Source organism: Dendrobates tinctorius, unplaced genomic scaffold, assembly GCF_039654945.1.
Source record: "Dendrobates tinctorius isolate UK_male_01 unplaced genomic scaffold, ASM3965494v1 ptg000313l, whole genome shotgun sequence".
NCBI lineage: Eukaryota > Metazoa > Chordata > Amphibia > Anura > Dendrobatidae > Dendrobates > Dendrobates tinctorius.
Genome location: NW_027361980.1, coordinates 1,198,843 through 1,219,829, shown reverse-complemented (window position 1 = coordinate 1,219,829; position 20,987 = coordinate 1,198,843). Strand labels below are relative to the sequence as shown.

General features: G+C 48.2%; 1 long non-coding RNA gene across 2 annotated transcripts; it reads right to left on the bottom strand.

Moving 5' to 3' along the window:
- Nucleotides 1-1,253: 1,253 nt before the first annotated feature.
- Nucleotides 1,254-18,252, bottom strand: LOC141073716 (uncharacterized). Of its 2 annotated transcripts, XR_012227050.1 has the most exons (3): nt 17,737-18,252; nt 2,340-2,688; nt 1,254-2,185 (listed from the first exon to the last, which is right to left on the bottom strand). It is a non-coding gene; the product is annotated as an uncharacterized lncRNA (long non-coding RNA). The 2 variants fall into 2 exon arrangements; XR_012227049.1 differs by lacking the exon at nt 17,737-18,252 and having other exon boundaries at nt 2,340-3,070.
- Nucleotides 18,253-20,987: the final 2,735 nt, after the last annotated feature.

Below are 20,987 nucleotides of genomic sequence, written 5' to 3'. Positions count from 1 at the left end.
TCGTATGTCCCTATAACCCTATGTTCTTACATTGAAGAGACTATGGCATGTTTTTGTGACATCCATCTGTGAGTCCTCCTTCAAGCACCAAAATCTTCGCATCTCCCTATAACCCTAACCCTCGTATCTCCCTATAACCCTATGGCATGCTTTTGTGACAGCCATCTGTGAGTCCTCCTTCAAGCACCAAAATCTTCAGATCCCCCTATAATCCTAAGGCATGTTTTTGTGACAGCCATCTGTGAGTCCTCCTTCAAGCACCAAAATCTTCGGATCCCCCTATAATCCTAACCCTCGTATCTCCCTATAACCCTATGGCATGCTTTTGTGACAGCCATCTGTGAGTCCTCCTTCAAGCACCAAAATCTTCGGATCCCCCTATAATCCTAAGGCATGTTTTTGTGACAGCCATCTGTGAGTCCTCCTTCAAGCACCAAAATCTTCGGATCCCCCTATAATCCTAACTCTCGTATCTCCCTATAACCCTATGGCATGTTTTTGTGACATCCATCTGTGAGTCCTCCTTCAAGCACCAAAATCTTCGCATCTCCCTATAACCCTAACCCTCGTATCTCCCTATAACCCTATGGCATGCTTTTGTGACAGCCATCTGTGAGTCCTCCTTCAAGCACCAAAATCTTCGGATCCCCCTATAATCCTAAGGCATGTTTTTGTGACAGCCATCTGTGAGTCCTCCTTCAAGCACCAAAATCTTCGGATCCCCCTATAATCCTAACTCTCGTATCTCCCTATAACCCTATGGCATGTTTTTGTGACAGCCATCTGTGAGTCCTCCTTCAAGCACCAAAATCTTCGGATCGCCCTATAACCCTAACCCCTAACCCTCTTTCAAGCACAAAAATCTTCGTATCTCCCTATAACCCCATGTTCTTACAAAAACATGCCATAGTCTCTTCAATGTGACAACCATCTGTGAGTCCTCCTTCAAGCACCAAAATCTTCAGATCTCCCTATAATCCTAACCCTAAGGCATGTTTTTGTGACAGCCATCTGTGAGTCCTCCTTCAAGCACCAAAATCTTCGCATCTCCCTATAACCCTAACGTACCCTAACCCATACCCTCTGTGAGTCCCCCTTCAAGCACCAATATCTTCATATCTCACTATAACCCTAACCCTGTCCACAATACTAGTACATTCATGATGCACAAAACACAGCATCCTAAAATCACTTGTACACCTGGGGACATGACTAAAGCAATGGAATGTATAAAAACCAGAGTGCACTCAGTAGAGGTTTCAAAACTGGTTTATTAACAAAAGACAACATTTTTACACAATTTTATCTTGCCATTCTACACATCCTACATGAGATCTAAAGTAGGCCACAAATAGGTCATTAGTTGAAGTTGGCCAAATGAGGGACCAGAGAGTGTGCGGAGTGAATTCAGGCAATGGTTTTGCAGCTGGTTCATCGAGTTCAAAGTTAGAGTGCTCTTTAGCCATCACAAAATTGTGTAGAACAACACACTCCTTCACCACATCATGCACTGCCTCCAATTTTAGATTAATGGCTGTGCCAAGAATGCACCATCTGGAGACAAGAATCCCAAGAGCACACTACAGTTCTTCGTGCCCTGGTCAGTCTGTAATTAAATATTTTTCTTGTGTGGTCCAAGTCCCAGCTGGAGTAGGGTTTCAGCAGCTTTTGGCACATTTTAAAGGCCTCATCCCCAACCATCACAAATAGCTGTGGCAGACCTTCAGTGTGGAGACGAGGCCATGGAAAGGGGAAATTAAAATCATGGACATGGGCTGTAGGTTGTATGGCAAAGTTCTTAAAGCCTGCAAGTCATTCCCCTGGCCAAATGCCCCAATGTCCACTGTAACAGACAGTCCGCATCTCCAATGGTCATGACTACAGTAAAAAAAAAAAAAAAAAAAAATCCTTTTTGTAGTTATAGTACTCAGATCAAGTTCTTTTCAGTTTAACTATCCATATGGGATTCCCATCCAACACACCCAAAAAGTAGGTGAAATTGCAGACTGTCCAGAATTCTTCAACAATATCAAATCGACTTTTCCATAGTGGCCAGGGTCATAAATTCTAACCAGAGAAGGTCCCATAATGCCCAGCAGATATCCACAAATATTCCTGACAAGGTGGACATTCCAAGCCAGTACTGGAAGTGGAATGAAGAAAGGGTTTCTCCAGTAGCCAGAAACTGCCAGAGAAAGAACAAAAATTAGTAATAGTTTGGCAAAGCATGGAAAATAACCAACAAAATATTACAACATCGCATTACAATAATTATGCATGCTTAAAAATCGTACATGGCAAAACAATTATGCAGACATTGCTTGCTAAATATTACACACATTAATGTGACCAGGAGCCATTCCTCAGGAGGAATCACACAACAGAGCTTGTGTCCTGTCTCCAGATGGCTCCTTGAACACGAGCAAGCAAATCCATGAAGGTTTCTTGGGACATCCAAGTATAGTCACTCAATTTCACTAGGTTTCCCTGAAGCTCACTGTGGAAAGTGGTACGCTTCACAGCTCTCATGGACTTCAATAATCAGATGTCTCCAAAAACGTCACTGCCGCCATCTTTGCCATCTCTCCACCCCCCCTTTGTGCTGTGTCTGGATTTTACATTTGCTTGCCAGCAATAATGTCCAGATTCAAGTTGTAGGGAAACTCTTCCAGCACAGATCCATGTTGACTAAGGAAAAAGCAAAAAAATCAGAATACTTCAGCTGTTAACAGGGTCTATTATAAAGAATTCCCATAACATGCCCACTGGTGTCCCATTTGTGGAGTCTGTTTCAAGACTTTTGCTAGGATTTTCATCCTGTGAAATGTGACACAGACAACACATACACCTAAAATACAAACACATGCAAAATTGCATGGAAAAGCATACAAACACTGTTTTTTGGCACCATGCACACACACACTGATGCATCTAAAAATTGCTGCGCTTACATGCATTTGCTGTTTGCATTTCAAGTGCTCACAAGAGGCTGCGCAAAAACACGCAAATGTGAAACTACCTTAACCGCTAACCCCTACCCCAACTCATTAACACAGTGATGAGGGACCAATTCCATCACATGAGACAGGTTCTGTTGTGCTGGTCACCTCTACCAACCCCAAGGGCAATTTCTCTCTCCCTCCCATACCCTTGTGGGCCATCTCTCATACCTCTATGGCATACAAAGATGGCAGCAGACTGAGTAAGCTTGCATGCACACTTATAGATCAGCAGTGGGGGTGTAGCATTTGTTGGTGTCACTTTTGACACCAATTGTCATTACTGCACAATGGGATAGTACTACCAGTAAGCACCATAGTTGTCCAGCTGAAGCAAATGAGGCAGCATATGGGACACTTGAAGCTACCATTAGCAGGGCAGAGACAGTCATACAAGCATCGCTGCGGCAGGTGTGTGGATGAGTCTAGCATCCAGGATACTGCCGGGATATCTGGGTGAAATTGCAGCATCTGTGTACAGAATAGTGCATCTTCCTAACAAGGCATCTTGGATGCGGCTACTGCTGCAACATGCATTTATTATCATTGATAGCAGATAAATTTGGCCATATTTAGCATCTGAATATATTCGAGAAACACTACACCCCCATCACTATACTAGAGGCAAACAAGCACGTAAAACTTTCACTACATTTTATTTGTGGAAAGAGATTACAGTTAAGCAAAATACATTTAATACACAAACAAGATACAAGGAAAAAATGAATAAAGTTTGTAGTAACACAAATCATTTCTTTTCTTCATTCAGTGTACACTCAAGAGTCTTTGGGCTTAATCTAAAGGAAAATATGGGTGTCACGGGGTCCTTCTTCAAAACCACACTATCAGAGCGAGGGAAGTGTGAACAATCCCAAAACCTTTATTATAGGCAAAACCAAAAGGTCCATAAACAATCTACCACACTGAGAATACAATAGTCCAGAACAAATATGCAGTTCACTAACAGGATGAATGTCAAAGGAGATGAGAATCCAATAATATAGTAGACAGTGGATAAAATAGGTCCATATGCTTCCCTTTCTCTCTCTGATGTGCCGTCTTCACATGATCATCACCACACACACAAACTGACTTGTCCAGCCCCTGTCCTCCACAGCCCCCTCCTTATGTCCAGGGGTAGTCAGACAAGTTGGGGTGATTTTCTGGACTCCCAGATGTGACAAAGGAGCCTTGTGGATTCAGAAACTACAGGGGGTCATCAAGAGACATACATACAGTCAGGCTGTAGACATACAAAGCAACAAGAAAAACACCAAAATCAGCGAAATCGAAATATATACAAAATGATATCCACATAGCCCATCACAACCTCTCACCCCATAATAAGGGACCATGCCATGAGGTCTAGACAGGCCTAGGTCCACATTGATCAAATCATTTATAATTCCTTGTACAGTGGCAGGGGTAGGTCAGCCTGGGGATCCTATGGTTCTTCTTGTCGAGACAGTCAAACAGCATTCTGGTGTTGGCTTCCCTGCTTATATTGGATGGAGAAGCTGTAGGATTGTAAGGATAAGTTCCACCACAGCAATCTTCCATTCTCCCCAGATACGCGCTTCAGCCATGTGAGGGGGTTGTCTGTACCATTTGTAAAGTCTCTGCCATACAAGTATGGCTGCAATATTTTTTAGCACCCATACGTTGGCAAGGCACTCCTTTTCAATAGTGGCATAGTGAAATTCCCAATCCAGTTGTTTCCAACTGGCAAAAGCAACAGGATGTTCTTCTCAGGTGGCATTCACTTGGCCAAGTACTGCCCCAATTCCAAAGGTGGCTGCATCTTTCTGCACAAGGAACCTGTGCTTATAATCAGAGGCAGCCAAGACAGGAGCAGTGATGAGGGCGGTCTTTAATGCTGAAAAGGCATCCTTACATGCAGTCGTCCATGTCGCAATCTGATACATGTTCTTGCGGGTCAGGTCGGTTAAGGGCTTGGCCAAGGTGCAGAAGTTAGAAACTAATTTGCGATAGTAACCAGCAGTTCCTAAAAATGCAAGTACCTGCTTTTTAATCTGGGTTCTACACCAGTTGCTTATGGCTTCCACCTTGGGAGGCTCAGGCCTTAGGGATGGCTGAGGTGCAATACCTTGGGCATAGAGTAGGGGGTGGGACCCTATTTGGCACTTATCTGGGTGAATGGTCAGTCCTGCAGTAAGGATACAGTCTAGCACTATGCCCAAGTGTTTAAGATGTTCCTCCCAGGCGGTGCTAAAAATGGCAAGGTCATCCAAGTAAGCACAGGCAAAGTCCTGACATAGATTGACTGTTAGAACAACCAACCAGTCTCTGGAAAGTAGCAGGAGCAGTTTACATCCCAAAGGGCATTCCCAGGAACTCAAAAAAACACAAATGGAGTAAGGAAAGCCAAGCGCCCTCCGTTAGGGATATCTGCCAGTTCCCCTTGCTCAAGTCTAACGTGGTCACAAATTGGGCACTGGCCAGACAATTTAATAGATCACCAATCCTGGCCATGAGGTAAGCAACACTCTTGGTGGCATCATTTAATCATCTGTAATCAACACAGAATCGTGTCGTACAATCCTTCTTTGGGACTAGGATGACAGGAGAGGCCCAAGAACTGTGAGATGGATGAATAACTCCCAGTCATTTCATCTCCTACAGTTCATTTTTATCATACCTTGAACAGCCTCTGGAATCCAGTAGGCAGCCTGCTGGATGGAGCATTGTCTGGGGGTTTCCACATGGTGGCTGATGAGAGTAGTCGTCCCCAGCATTGACAGGAAAGCAGCAGCCCTCAGTACTGCAAAAATATCGTCCTTTTGTATATCCGATAAATGGGAGCCCAGAGGGACTTATTCCTGTGATCCTCCCACTTGGGCAGCCTAGAAAAGATCATAGCGACACTCATTGCCGGCACTATCACTAGGGGGTTGACAGACGGCTAGACCAGGCAGACATCAGTCATGGTAGTCTTTCAGCATGTTAACGTGGATGGTTTTCTGTTGTCGACTACTAGAGTCCAGAGCCAAAACATAGTTAGGCTCATTAATTTTCTTGACAACCTGATAAGGGCCTTCCCACACTGCTTGAAGCTTATTGGCTGGGGAAGAAGTTCTCATGAGCACTTGTTGTCCTTCCATTAATTCCCAGTTCCTCACATTATGGTCATGCCAAGATTTTTTGGTTTGTCTAAAGAACATCAGCAAATGGCCAGTCCAAAGTAGCTAGCTGGGAGAGAGTCTCTGAACTCTAAAACATAGGGAACGATGGGCATTCTGGTATCGGAGATCTCTCCCTCTAAATTAAATGTTCTTTCAGAAGAGTGAGGTCCACAGACCTTCTGGCTAAGCAGTAGTTTGAAGGGAGAGAACCCTGTGGACTCTTGGGGAACCTCCCAATAGGCGAAAAGGAGATGTGGCAGGTACTTTTCCCAGTCTCTCAACATCAGCAAGAACCCTTACCACATTTTTCAAGGTTCCATTAAAGTGTTCACATAGTACATTGGTCTGCAGGTGGTGTGAATGGCTCTAACACCACAGGTATGCCATAGGGACTGGACCAGATATGACATGAACTGAGGGCCTTGAGCCCATAATATTTCACTAGGAAACCCTACACGGGTAAAGATGGTAGCAAGGGCCTCTGCTACCTTTACTGCTGTAAAACTGGACAGGGCCAAAGCTTCAGGATACCTAGTGGCATAGTCCACCACGGTCAGGATATATTTTTTCCAAGACCACCTGGGGTGGGCCAGAAGACCTGTGATGTCGACAGCTACACGTTGAAATACTTCAATTATGGGCAGGGATTGCAGGGGCACCTTATGTCGAGCTCCCAGATGACACATTGGCTGACACACATCGCAGGTGCGGCAATAATTGGCTACTGAGTGCAAGATGCCAGGCCAGTACAAACTTTAGGCAAGTCAATTTTCAGTCCTTTTCCTCCCTTGATGCCCACCCAAGGGGATGTCATGGGCCAGTTAGAGTAGCTGTGCCCTGTACTTCTGAGGGACAAGGAGTTGCCTGGTCGTTGCATCAGGGTTGTCCTGGTCAATGACCTTTGTTACACAACAGTGCAGTCAGTTTTCTTCAGTGAAGCCATCCCCATTATCTCCCATGTGCCCATTTTCTGCCTTTCACCTAAGGGATGCTAAGGTAGTGTCACCCTCTATTTCTCTCAAAGACTCCGCTCTGTCCCAAGACTCTCCCAATGTAGTAGCAGCAAACATATCGCTTACCGACTGATGCGATTCATGGGTGTGATGTACAATATCTGCAAGATATGTTTTCTGTTGCAATGTGCTAACAAATCCTCCATCCTAGGACATTGTAAACTGTCAGTAGTAGGAATTCCTTCCCCCCAGGTTTTACCAACCCTGCCACTTCCTCTGGAAGAGCAGGAATGTTAATTAGCTAGACCATCTTCCTCACACCATTTGGCTTCTCTCAGCTGAAAGAAAAATGCGGGAAAAAGGTCTTTGTTTGAAATAAAACTTTAAGAGCCTGCCCTGCGAAAACCGTACCAAGTAGAGATATGAAAATCATATTTTTGTAACCTGAGCGGTCCCAGCTTCGAGACCGCGTATGTTTCGAAGTTCTACCCTGTCCAGAACATGAGATAGGATTTGCGCCCAAATGGATGGTCATATCGCATAGATGTTTGATGTTTTCTTGATAGGCTCATTACGCTGGGAAACATGATACCACTGATGAGTCCATACCAGCTTCTCCCATAAAGTTATAGCTAATCTAAGTTTTGTAGCCAAAACATAACTTGGATAAGAGAGGTGGGATCAACCCAGAATGCACCTCTCTGTGATGTCACATAGGAAAGTCTATAAGGCATTCCCTGGCAGAACCAGCTCAGAACAGCTGCAGAGTCCGTGCTGACAAGAACTCAGATGAGCGGAGAAGTGCAGCTCCGCCTCCACCCACCTTAGCCGCATGGTCTGCCTAAGGAACAATAGGGAACTGTGAGTGTAATCTCTTTGTTTTCGCCACTTTTATTTTATACCTGTACTGTACATATTTTATGTCTCAATTTTATAGCAACTTTTATCTGTAATCACTGTCCTCTTTCGGAAAATAAATGAAATAATTATTTAGATCTGTCTCTATGCTCTAAGACTCGAACTATACGCCTTTGATAGATAATCGCTACTAATTCAAGGGGTTTGCCACGGACCCTCTTAATTTAACACTGTGAATTAAGTAACCGTGACTGGTGGCAGCGCGTTGTGTATGGCTATTACGGCTTGCTGGCAGTACAGAAGGGTCTTATATTGCTGAATAAGGGTCTGCGGCCACAGCATTGATAATTCCCTTACTGCAGAAGCCTAATTGCCGGTTCACAACAGGCAGCCCGTCCGGCGACCAATTATCCTAGGTGCAGTTCCCTGACTGACCTGAGAGTAAGGGGGGCGCCGGAGAGAGCTGCGAGTTCCAAGGTGGAACTGAGAAAGTGGGATATACACAAATCCCCGCAGTACTTGGAAGATTGATAGCAGTGGTGGGGCATCCAAATTAAACTCCCCCTGCGGCAAATTGTAGAGCGAGATTAGCTTGCTGGATATTTTTGTCACATGGTGCCAGTGGTGGGATAACTAAGATAAGCCCCACTGCGCCTGTGATAGCCGTGTGCCGGCATTGTGTCACGTCCCTCCGTCCGCTGATACACCGGTGTCAGTGGTGGGATTGTGACATAGTGGTGACACAGGGTCCGCTGTCCGTCGCGTTTTGGTGGCAGCGGGACCCCCGTTAGTCGTCGCCCGTAAGTGGACGAACGGCCGTGGGCTGTTCGTCACATATTGGTGGCAGAGCGGTGGGATAATCCTAGAGCATTAGTGATTTGGTTTGAGCAATCATTCCTCTCACTAAAAACCTGCACGGTTCCTGCGGGAATCCTGCATCATAGGTTTTGGAGAACAGACTCAGTGGTTACTAGTCCTGAGACATTAGTGTGTACTTGCAAGTATCCCCCTCCCGTTTCTTCGTTTTTCTTTTTCTATCTTTTATTTGGCAACCATGGTGGCGATGACAGTGGAGTGGTATCAGAAGCAGAAAAAGGACACCCTTGCTGGGTTATGCACGTACCGAGGCATAGACGCCGCAGGCGGAACCAAAGATCAAATGATCGCGGCTCTAGTGCTGCTGGACAACGACCAGAATCCAGCGAGCGCAGAAGTTGGCCCAAGTTGCCATGGGGCTGCAGCAGAGGCTCCACTCCTGAGCGCTGGCCCCACATTCAACCAGAACGGGGTGGACCCCTATCTGCAAATGGCCTTGGACGAACTCCCCGCCGAAGACAGGGATGGGCGGGTGAGGCTGATCCAGCAATATCGGCAGGAGGCCCAAGCCGAACGTGAGCGCCAAGCTGAGGCTGAGAGAGCCGAGCGCCAGGCGCAGAGGGCCCATGAACTGGAGGTACTCCAGCGGGGTGGGAATGCCCCCACAGCCCGAAGCAGTGAGCCCAGCAGCGTCCAGACTCCTAAACCCCGGCCAGAGCATTTTCCCGTGATGGAAAAGGATGGGGACTTGGACACATTTCTGCGAGCCTTTGAGAAAGCCTGCAGACAGTACCAGCTGCCTAGAGACCAATGGGCAAGGTACTTGACCCCAGGGCTAAAAGGCAAAGCCCTGGAGGCATTTGCTTCTCTTCCGCCAGAAGCCGATGATGACTATGACGCCATAAAGCAGGCGCTGATCGCCAAATACCGGCTGACACCTGAGGTATACCGAAAGAAGTTCCGGCACCTCCAACGTGGCCCACATGATAGCTACAGTGATGTGGTGCAAGGACTCAGGACCCACTTTGACCAGTGGATCCATGGACTGTCCGTTGAAACCTTTGAGCAGCTACGGGACCTGATGATCAAAGACCAGTTCCTGCATCTCTGCCCAGCTGAGGTCCGACAGTTCATCCTGGACCGCGAACCAACGAACGCGGACAAAGCGGCGCAGATCGCCGACAACCACGAGGCCAACCGGAAGCCCGAGACGCGGAGGCCAGTCGCCACCAGCTGGAAAGGGGGTAAGCCAGCAACCAACCCCAATGCCCCAGCTAGCCGTCCCTCCGGAGGCCCTGTCCCTGTTGCCAACAACAGGCCGGCTACTGACAGTCGCCTGTGTCACCACTGCAAGCGGCCTGGTCACTTCTCTTACACCTGTCCGGATAGGCCGAAGAACCACCCAGCCAAGGCCCCCGGGCCCAACGCCTCTGTTCTTTTGGTGGGAGGTGTGGTTGGGAGGGCTGACGACAACGTTCAACCTGTTCAGGTGGGGGCCCGTCTTGCTACAGGCCTCAAGGACACCGGGGCTGAACGAACCCTCATCCGTCCTGGACTGGCGGCCCCTGAAGAGTTTGTTGAGGGGAAAACCTTGACTGTCACCGGGATTGGAGGAACCCGTTGTCCCTTGCCAGTGGCATGAGTTTTTCTTGATTGGGGTGCCGGGAGCGGGTTGAGGGAGGTGGGAGTGTCTGAAAATTTGCCCACTGATGTTTTATTGGGGACTGACTTGGGGAGGATGGTTGCATACTATGTCCCTGACACCCTTCCCCAAACTGATAATAAGGGTAACGTTAACCCTGATGATGATGTTGATGATGGGAAACTGAATGTGTTACCAGCTAATGCCTTGATGAGTAATGATGCAACTAACAACCATTCTTTCCCAAGGTATGATGCTGATGCTGATGTGAATGTACCAAAGCAAACTGATAACCATTCTTTTCCTAGGAATGATGATGTTGATGTATCTGTGCCGACTGAACCCGTTAACCCTTTCTTTGAAACGGTAGATGTGTCCACAGGTACCGAGGTGCTCAGCCCCGTCACTCTGCGGAGTGAGACGGCTGAGGAACCCCTGGCAGGAGCAAGCAACGGTGCTCAACAGAATGGGGAGGTGCATGGGGACCATGAGGAAGGTAATGCCATGCAGCTGACCAGTGCCACCGAGGAAGGTAACTGGCCCATAAGTAGCACTGCTCCTAAAGTGTTGGAGGTGGATGGGGAGGGAGAGCCCAGGGCAGCACCGGCTGGTGGGTCTGTAGAAATCCCCAGGGAGACAGCATACATAGCAGCTGTCACACGCAGTCAGAGTGCCCAGATCGCAGGTAACGCACTGTCTTCTGGACCCTCTGCTGCTACAGGAGAGACTGAACCAGAGGTGAACCCAGAGCCGGTTCCAGAGGGTCCCAGTAAAGGAGGTACCCTGACGTCACTTCTGGCAGCCTCCAGCATGGAATTCCAGGCTGCTCTGCACTCAGATGCCAGCCTGGAGAAATTGAGAGGTCTCGCCGAGACGCCCACCTCCAAGCCTGATAAGGAGAGGGTGTTCTGGGAACGAGGAAGGTTGTACCGGGAGACAGTACCCGGAGATCCTAAAAAGGAGTGGTTGAGGGAAAGACAGCTGGTCGTCCCCTATCAGTTCAGAAGCGAGTTGTTGCGGATTGCCCATGAGATTCCACTCGCTGGACACTTGGGGATCAGCAAAACAAAGGCACGGCTGTCTCAACACTTCTATTGGCCCAAGATGGGGACAGATGTAACACACTACTGCCGCTCCTGCACCACCTGTCAAAAAGTGGGTAAGGCGGGGCCTGCTCTTAAGGCTCCCCTTATTCCTTTGCCGGTGATAGAGGAGCCTTTCCAGAGAATCGCGGTGGACATTGTAGGACCGCTGTCCATCCCCAGCAGCTCCGGAAAGCGATACATTCTCACCGTGGTAGACTACGCTACCCGGTACCCAGAGGCAGTAGCTCTGTCTTCAACCAGGGCAGATAAGGTGGCTGACGCACTGGTGACCATCTTTTCAAGAGTAGGATTTCCCAGGGAGATGCTTACCGATCAAGGGCCCCAATTCATGTCTCGCCTAATGGAGGCTCTGTGAGAAAATGCAGGTGACGCAGCTGGTATCGAGTCCGTATCACCCACAGACTAATGGTTTGTGTGAACGTTTCAACGGTACCCTCAAACAGATGCTCTGCATACTGGTTGAGACCCAAGGGCGCGACTGGGAGCGGTACCTCCCACACCTGCTGTTCGCTTACAGAGAAGTTCCGCAGGCCTCGACCGGGTTCTCCCCCTTCGAGCTCCTGTATGGCAGGCGAGTCCGGGGACCCCTTGGGTTGATAAGAGAATCCTGGGAAGATGAGCCAAACCCCACAGAAGTGTCCATCGTGGATTATGTCATGCGCTTCCGTGACAAGATGCAGACCTTGACGCAGTTGGTGCATGACAACATGACGCAGGCTCAGGCTGACCAGAAGCACTGGTACGACCAGAACGCCCGGGAGCAGACCTACCAGGTGGGCCAAAAGGTGTGGGCGCTGGTCCCTGTACCAACGGATAAGCTTCAGGCAGCCTGGGAAGGCCCGTACGTCGTCCACCAACAGCTCAACCCGGTCACCTACGTGGTCACGCTTGACCATGCTCGGGGTAGGCGCAAGGCCTTTCACGTCAACATGCTGAAGGCGCACTACGAACGTGAAGCTTGCGTCCTACCGGTCTGCAATCTGCCAGAGGATGGGGAGGAAGATCCCCTCCTGGACATGCTGGCCCAGGCCAAGGCCGATGGGTCCATTGAGGACATGGAGATAAGTGGTTCGCTCACCGTGTCCCAGCAGTTGCAGTTGATGGCCACCCTGAAACTCTTCCGGCCCGTGTTCACCAACCAACCGGGGAGGACGGAGTTAACGGTTCATGAGGTGGACACCGGGAATCACGCCCCATTACGGCGAACACCTTATCGGATCTCTGAAACGGTGCAACAAGTCATGCGCCAAGAGATCGATGAGATGTTAAGGCTGGGGGTGATTCGACGGTCAAAAAGCGCGTGGGCTTCACCTGTAGTCCTCGTGCCTAAAAAGGATCGAACCACCCGGTTCTGCGTGGACTACAGGGGGCTCAACACCATCACAACCTCTGATGCCCACCCAATGCCGCGCATCGAGGATCTGCTCGAGCGGTTGACAAACGCCAACTACATATCCATCATGGATTTGAGTCGGGGATACTGGCAGATTCCCCTGAGCCCTGAGGCGCAGGAGAAATCCGCCTTTATCACCCCCTTTGGACTGTACGAGTCCACGGTCATGCCCTTCGGCATGAAGAATGCCCCTGCCACTTTCCAGCGGATGGTCAACCACCTGCTTCGGGGACTGGATGAGTACGCAGTGGCGTACTTAGACGATATTGCCGTCTTCAGTTCTACCTGGGAGGAACACCTTCAGCACCTCCAGGAGGTGCTCAAGCGTCTTCACAAGGCAGGCCTGACCATCAAGCCGGGGAAGTGCCAGATAGGCATGCACAAGGTCCACTACCTGGGGCACCGGGTAGGCGGGGGTTCCATGAGTCCGGAGCCAGGAAAAGTGGACGCAATCGTGTCCTGGCCCACCCCCAGGACCAAGAAACAGGTGAAGTCCTTCTTGGGCACTGCAGGGTACTATAGGCGGTTCGTACAGGACTATAGCGCCCTTGCCAAACCCTTGACTGACCTCAACAAGCAGAGGCTACCCCAAACAGTCAACTGGACAGATGACTGTGAGGCGGCTTTCCAAGCTTTGAAAGCAGCCCTGTGCAACTCTCCAGTGTTGAGAGCAGTCGACAGCAGTCGCCCGTTTCTGGTACAGACCGACGCCAGCGAGTTTGGCCTCGGTGCTGTGCTTAGCCAGGTCGACTCGGGGGACCAAGAGCACCCCGTGTTGTACCTGAGCCGGAAACTTTTGCCGAGGGAAGTGGCATACTCGACCATCGAGAAGGAGTGTCTGGCCATGGTGTGGGCACTGCAGCCCTACCTGTACGGGCGCACCTTCACGGTGGTAACTGACCACAACCCTCTGAGCTGGTTGCACACAGTGTCTGGAACCAATGGAAGATTGCTCCGCTGGAGCCTTGCCCTTCAACAGTACGATTTTACTGTAAAACACAGGAAGGGCAGTGAAAACGGCAATGCCGATGGGTTGTCCCGCCGGGGCGAACCCGCTGAGGTGCGCATGGCAGATTACCGAGAGGTAATGCCTCCTTAGCGCCCTCTTAAGGGGGGGGGTTGTGATGTACAATGTCTGCAAGATATGTTTTCTGTTGCAATGTGCTAACAAATCCTCCATCCTAGGACATTGTAAACTGTCAGTAGTAGGACTTCCTTCCCCCCAGGTTTTATCAACCCTGCCACTTCCTCTGGAAGAGCAGGAATGTTAATTAGCTAGACCATCTTCCTCACACCATTTGGCTTCTCTCAGCTGAAAGAGAAAAATGCGGGAAAAAGGTCTTTGTTTGAAATAAAACTTTAAGAGCCTGCCCTGCGAAAACCGTACCAAGTAGAGATATGAAAATCATATTTTTGTAACCTGAGCGGTCCCAGCTTCGAGACCGCGTATGTTTCGAAGTTCTACCCTGTCCAGAACATGAGATAGGATTTGCGCCCAAATGGATGGTCATATCGCATAGATGTTTGATGTTTTCTTGATAGGCTCATTACGCTGGGAAACATGATACCACTGATGAGTCCATACCAGCTTCTCCCATAAAGTTATAGCTAATCTAAGTTTTGTAGCCAAAACATAACTTGGATAAGAGGGGTGGGATCAACCCAGAATGCACCTCTCTGTGATGTCACATAGGAAAGTCTATAAGGCATTCCCTGGCAGAACCAGCTCAGAACAGCTGCATAGTCCGTGCTGACAAGAACTCAGATGAGCGGAGAAGTGCAGCTCCGCCTCCACCCACCTTAGCCGCATGGTCTGCCTAAGGAACAATAGGGAACTGTGAGTGTAATCTTTGTTTTCTCCACTTTTATTTTATACCTGTACTGTACATATTTTATGTCTCAATTTTATAGCAACTTTTATCTGTAATCACTGTCCTCTTTCGGAAAATAAATGAAATAATTATTTAGATCTGTCTCTATGCTCTAAGACTCGAACTATACGCCTTTGATAGATAATCGCTACTAATTCAAGGGGTTTGCCACGGACCCTCTTAATTTAACACTGTGAATTAAGTAACCGTGACTGGTGGCAGCGCGTTGTGTACGGCTATTACGGCTTGCTGGCAGTACAGAAGGGTCTTATATTGCTGAATAAGGGTCTGCGGCCACAGCATTGATAATTCCCTTACTGCAGAAGCCTAATTGCCGGTTCACAACAGGCAGCCCGTCCGGCGACCAATTATCCTAGGTGCAGTTCCCTGACTGACCTGAGGGTAAGGGGGGCGCCGGAGAGAGCTGCGAGTTCCAAGGTGGAACTGAGAAAGTGGGATATACACAAATCCCCGCAGTACTTGGAAGATTGATAGCAGTGGTGGGGCATCCAAATTAAACTCCCCCTGCGGCAAATTGTAGAGCGAGATTAGCTTGCTGGATATTTTTGTCACATGGTGCCAGTGGTGGGATAACTAAGATAAGCCCCACTGCGCCTGTGATAGCCGTGTGCCGGCATTGTGTCACGTCCCTCCGTCCGCTGATACACCGGTGTCAGTGGTGGGATTGTGACATAGTGGTGACACAGGGTCCGCTGTCCGTCGCGTTTTGGTGGCAGCGGGACCCCCGTTAGTCGTCGCCCGTAAGTGGATGAACGGCCGTGGGCTGTTCGTCACAGTGTCCGTGGGTGACTGCGGGCACAAAAGCGATAAAAACCAGTCACCTTGGCTGCAGGTAATCATATGTGGTGGACAAATGTCTTCTACTCACCGGTCCATTTGGAAGAGTTTCCCACATTCACATGGAGCATAACACACGGTGTTCCCCTCCATCTGGATCTGCAGCACATGGCTTTTCCTCTGCAATGCGGCACGCACCCCGGTGCGCGAGTCAGCCACACGTGAAAGATGCCAGCGGAGGTGATCGAAAATAATTTCCCGGAATTCTGCATAAGTAATCCCATGGGTCGAACCAGCCACAGCGGTGGCGCCTCATGGATGCCAAGCATCCATAGCGCTTGTGTAAAGATCCCAGCTTTGAGCCATCTCTCATGATCACGTATACGGCATCACGGGCTTTGACTCACCCACTGGGATGGCACCTACGTGGCTGATGATCATCCATAGCGTTTGCATAACGATACCCAAGGTATCCTATCCCCCTAACACAGTATGGATCCAGAAAAATCAAGTTCACAATAAGTATTTTTAACTCCTGTATTCTTTTGTTTACCGTTACAGCAATGTCTGCCCTGCTGCATAGTCATATGCACTCCATTACCTTTTGGAACCCACATACAGTATGGACCCAGGAAAATCCACTTCACATTATTGTCTACTCCCATACTCGTTTGCACAGTGACAGCAATGTCTGCCCTGTTGCAGAGTCATATGCACCCCATGACACCTTTGAAACCACATACAGTATGGAGCCCGGAAAATCAATTTCACAAGGTAGGGAGTCAGTCCCATAGTCGGGTATTCAGTCCCATAGTCAGGTAGTGAGTCAGTCAGGTAGTGTGTCAGTCACCATAGTCAGGTTGTGAGTAAGTCAGGTAGTCAGTTGGGTAGTGAATCACCATAGTGAGGTAGTGAGTCAGTCAGGTAATCGGGTAGTGAGTCAGTCCCATAGTCAGGTAGTGAGTAAGTCAGGTAGTGAGTCAGTCACCATAGTCAGGTAGTGAGTCAGTGCCATAGTCAGGTAGTGAGTCAGTCACCTTAGTCAGGTAGCGAGTCAGTCAGGTAGTCAGTCCGTCTGATTTTACCGTCCATCCGATTTTACCATTCCTCTCCCTGTCAGTGTGATTTTAACACCCCCCTCCATTCGTGTGATTTTATCATCCCTCTGTCAGTGTGATTTGCCGGCTTTTCAAAGGAGGTACGGTTCAACAGGAAGTTATTTTTTTCTCTGGGAGCATTCAACTTTGTGTAAACTAATAAAGAAAAAAAAAAATGCATGAAAAGACGCGCCAAAAAACGCACCTAAACCAGCATTTTTGTCGCAGCTTCTTCGATGCCAGGAAATCAGGTTTTGCTGCAGAAGGAAAAGCATCAAAAACGCCCTGTGTGAACTTACCCTCAAGAATGCTGTTAAAGAAGTGTTAAATGGGTGGCGCCTAGGATTAAAGGTAGCAAATCCATTATAGTACATTTATTTTTACAGCTGTTTATAGGGGCATTAGAGAACTACACAGCATTCCTAAAAAGATGTATAAAATGTCCTCTGCAGCTCCATGATTGAGGCCTCATCAATGTTTAACACGATAATGAACCTTGATTACAGTTCTCTACAGCTCTTTTCTGTAGATACTCCTAATGCAGAGGACTATAAAAAAAAAGTACAAAGAGACCAATGCAGCCCTGTGAGAAGCCTCAGAACTCTCAGTGGCCCCTGGGAGCCTGCTAAACCAGGCTGAATACCCGAGTTGTCTACCTGGGCTTCTTACAGGTGCATAGAAAGGCTGGACTCTGAGCTAGGGAGTCCTGCTGCTCTCTGGCCTTTTCTCGGATATCCAGCTTTTATTGGTACATACAAAGGGTTATGGTCGGAACATAGATCAGGGTTGTATGATCTCCACCACACTACAGGGAATGTGAATTGCAACAATTGTCCCAATGTTTGTGGCAAATCACCATGACCAAATCATCAGTATCATGAGAATGCATTCCCGTGGTAAAGGACACATTATCTGATAATTCTGCATGTGCTCTGTAAGTATTCTGTAAATGCGACATTGCCGGCAACTGCTCCTCTCTGTAGGTCAGAACAACAAACATGCTTTGCGATTGATGTCTAGTACAAGTAACCAGTGTGTAATGAAGATCACCGACCTTTACCTTTTCTGTGTCCTGCAGGCGAGCATCAATGAACACACATCATCTGGATGAATGAGACGTCCGATCCTCTGTTTTTGGGGCTCATTGTTCCACCATTTTGGAAATTGGAAACATGGCAGCATCGTAACCACAGGATAATGTAGTGGAAACAAACAACAGAACAGTTAAAATATAGAAAGGGCAATATTCACAGATAAAAATGCACCTCTGCTGCATGAGTTATCAAAGTGATCTATCCATCAGGTGTGAGAAGACTGTTTCTGTACCTTGGCACCATCTTGGGGCTATACCCTTTACTGTCCATTTTTATTCATTGAGATCAAGCTTTTTGGCTACTATGCACACCATATCTCTGTACTATGGTATAGGGGATATTTACTAATTATCCTTACATGTTGTTTGCTCTTACATATTACCACATTGTGATGTATTATATTGTTTTCTCCCCATTGATCTACTAAATTGATTGTAATTTCAATGTCTCATTTGATTAACTAGATTTTTTTTTTTTTATCTGTTAGAACTGAAAACATTTTTAAGCCATCATGACTGACATTTCAGTGTTGTACACCTTTGGCGCTTACTGTTCCACCATTTTGTAAATTGTAAACATGGCAATATAGTAACTGCAGAATAATGTAGCGGAAACGAACAAAACAGTCACATAATCGGTCAGTCAGGGAGTCACAGTCAGGGAGTCACATAGTCAGGGAGTCTTCACGGGGCAGTAAGGGAAAACAGGGGGATGTGGAACTAGGGCCCCTGAACTGCCCCTAAGACTAAGGGGGCCCCTGACTTTCCTTAACTTGGGTGTATACTAAAGGTAGTGAGGCCCAAGTCTCTGACCTGTCCCTATCTCCTGTTCAGCCCTGAACTAAACACCCAACCCCCTCCTCAGGGGGTGAGACAGGGAATAAAGTAAACTGCACCAAAAACCAGGGAAAGGTTAATACAGACACCTCGGTATTAAAGCAACTTAAAACATGAACTTAGCTTTGTCTGCTGCCAAAGCTCCAAGTAGCAGAGAAAGGCACTTGAGAGCAGCAGACAACTGAAGATCCGCAGAACTCTGTCAGTTCCTGAACTCCAGCTTGGTTGGTTTCCAAAGAGAAACAATATCACCAACAGTTAGTTGGTGCACCTGGTGAGCTTATGTAGGAAGGTGGGAGTGGTTTCTGCCTGCATATGTAATCACAATGCAGTAACACCAGCGGCCACCGGGGGGGGAAAAAAAACTCACCAACTAATAATGCAGTAACACCAGCAGCCACCGGGGCAAAAACTATTAACCCCCAATGGCCTGAAAGGAAAAAAAAAAAAAAGTTTTAATATGAGCCCAGATTTGCCACAGATCCAAAAATGGATCGTGACAGTAGTCACATAGTCAGGTAGTCAGTCAGGAATTCATGTAGGTAGACATAGTCAGGTAGTCAGTCAGGTAGCATTTGGGTCTAGATTGAGGAAGGTGCTTTTAACCCCAGTTGCATCAGAAATTATCTGGTCTAGCCTGGCACCTTGAAAAGCTAGATTGATGAGCGCATTTAAGGTGGTGTCTGCATTCCATGTTTTCAACCAAAGAATGCGGCGTATGGCCACGATGTTGCTGTTCGCTCTTGCTGAACAAGTGGCTGCATCCAAGGAGGCAGCTAGAAGGTATCTGCCAGCATGATCAATTTGGTGCGCTAACTCCGCCAGCTCATCTTGAGTTGCTGACGTTAAGAACCCCTTACGAAGTATCTTGGCCCAGGCTGAGATGGCCTTCACCACCCATGTGGAGGCAAAGCTGGGACAGAAAGAGGCGCCGGTTGACTCAAACAGATTTAGCCAGTGATTCAATCTGCCTGTCAGTTGAATCCTTAGGGTTACGGTCACGCACCGTCCGGTAGGGATAGAACTGTCATGGAAGAGGATGGGCGGGCAGTGGGAAGCTTTCAGAACATGGAGGATGATGTGTGAAGCTTTCAGAGGATGGAGGAGGCTGTGTGATGGCTGCGGTGCACTGTGTGGAATGCTGTGTTGGGGCTGTGGGGCGCTGGAGACGACTACGGAGCCACACGGCCTCCTGGTGTGACTTCACCAAGTGTCATGCCAACTGACTGTATATACACATACATGTGTCATGACAGCTACTTAGACTTTACATACATGGATTTTTACTTACCCAAACCAAGGATGAAGAGGCTGGCCCACATTACAATAGAGGCTGGAGAGCAGATTCGCCTATTGGGGTAAAGACTACAAGTTTCCCTAAGAAGCCAGTTTAGTCTTCAGGATGCCTTGTTATCTAGTTGAAAAAGGCCTTCTTGGGTCATGACTAGTGTTGAGCATTCCAATACCGCAAGTATCGGGTATCGGCCGATACTTGCTGTATCGGAATTCCGATACCGACTTCCGATATTTTTTCAATATCGGAAGTCGGCATCGGAATCGGAAGTTCAAAGTTGATTGACAGCCTGACGTCATCATGATGCGCGGTGTGTGCGCGCATCATGATGCGCCGTCATTTCGGGCCTTCCGGGGGTCTCTGCCGGCCTGCCGGGGGGCTGTGTGGACTGCCCGGGGTCTGTACCGGCCTGCCGGGGGGCTGTGCCGGCCTGCCGGGGGGCTGTGTGGACTGCCCGGGGTCTGTACCGGCCTGCTGGGGGGCTGTTCCGGCCTGCCGGTGGTCTGTGCACCCTGTGGGGGTCTGTACCGGCCTGCCGGGGGGCTGTGCCGGCCTGCCGGGGGGCTGTGCTGATGTCCGGGGGGCTGTGCAAGCATCGTCCGATGGGACTATAAGTCCCATCTGGCGATGCCTGCTACCATGACAGTGATTGACACATTAGCCAATGATGGGACAGTAGTAGTCCCATCATCCGGCTAATGTGTTAAATGTTAAAAAAAAAAAAAAAATACTACATACATGCTACATACTACATGCATGCTACATACATACTACATGCATGCTACATACATGCTACATGCATGCTACATGCATGCTACATGCATACTACATGCATAACACATATATACTACATGCATGCTACATACATACTACATGCTACACATATATACTACATACAATACATTCATACAATACATACATAGACATACAGTACATATAACATAGAGTAACATACTTACCAATACTTGTCACATTGTTCCCCGAAGCCATTGTCTTTTACGGAATAAATATTAACATAACAAACCACAAAAATACTCACCCACGATCCGAAGCAGTCCACGAGTGTGTCCCACGACGATCTTGGGTA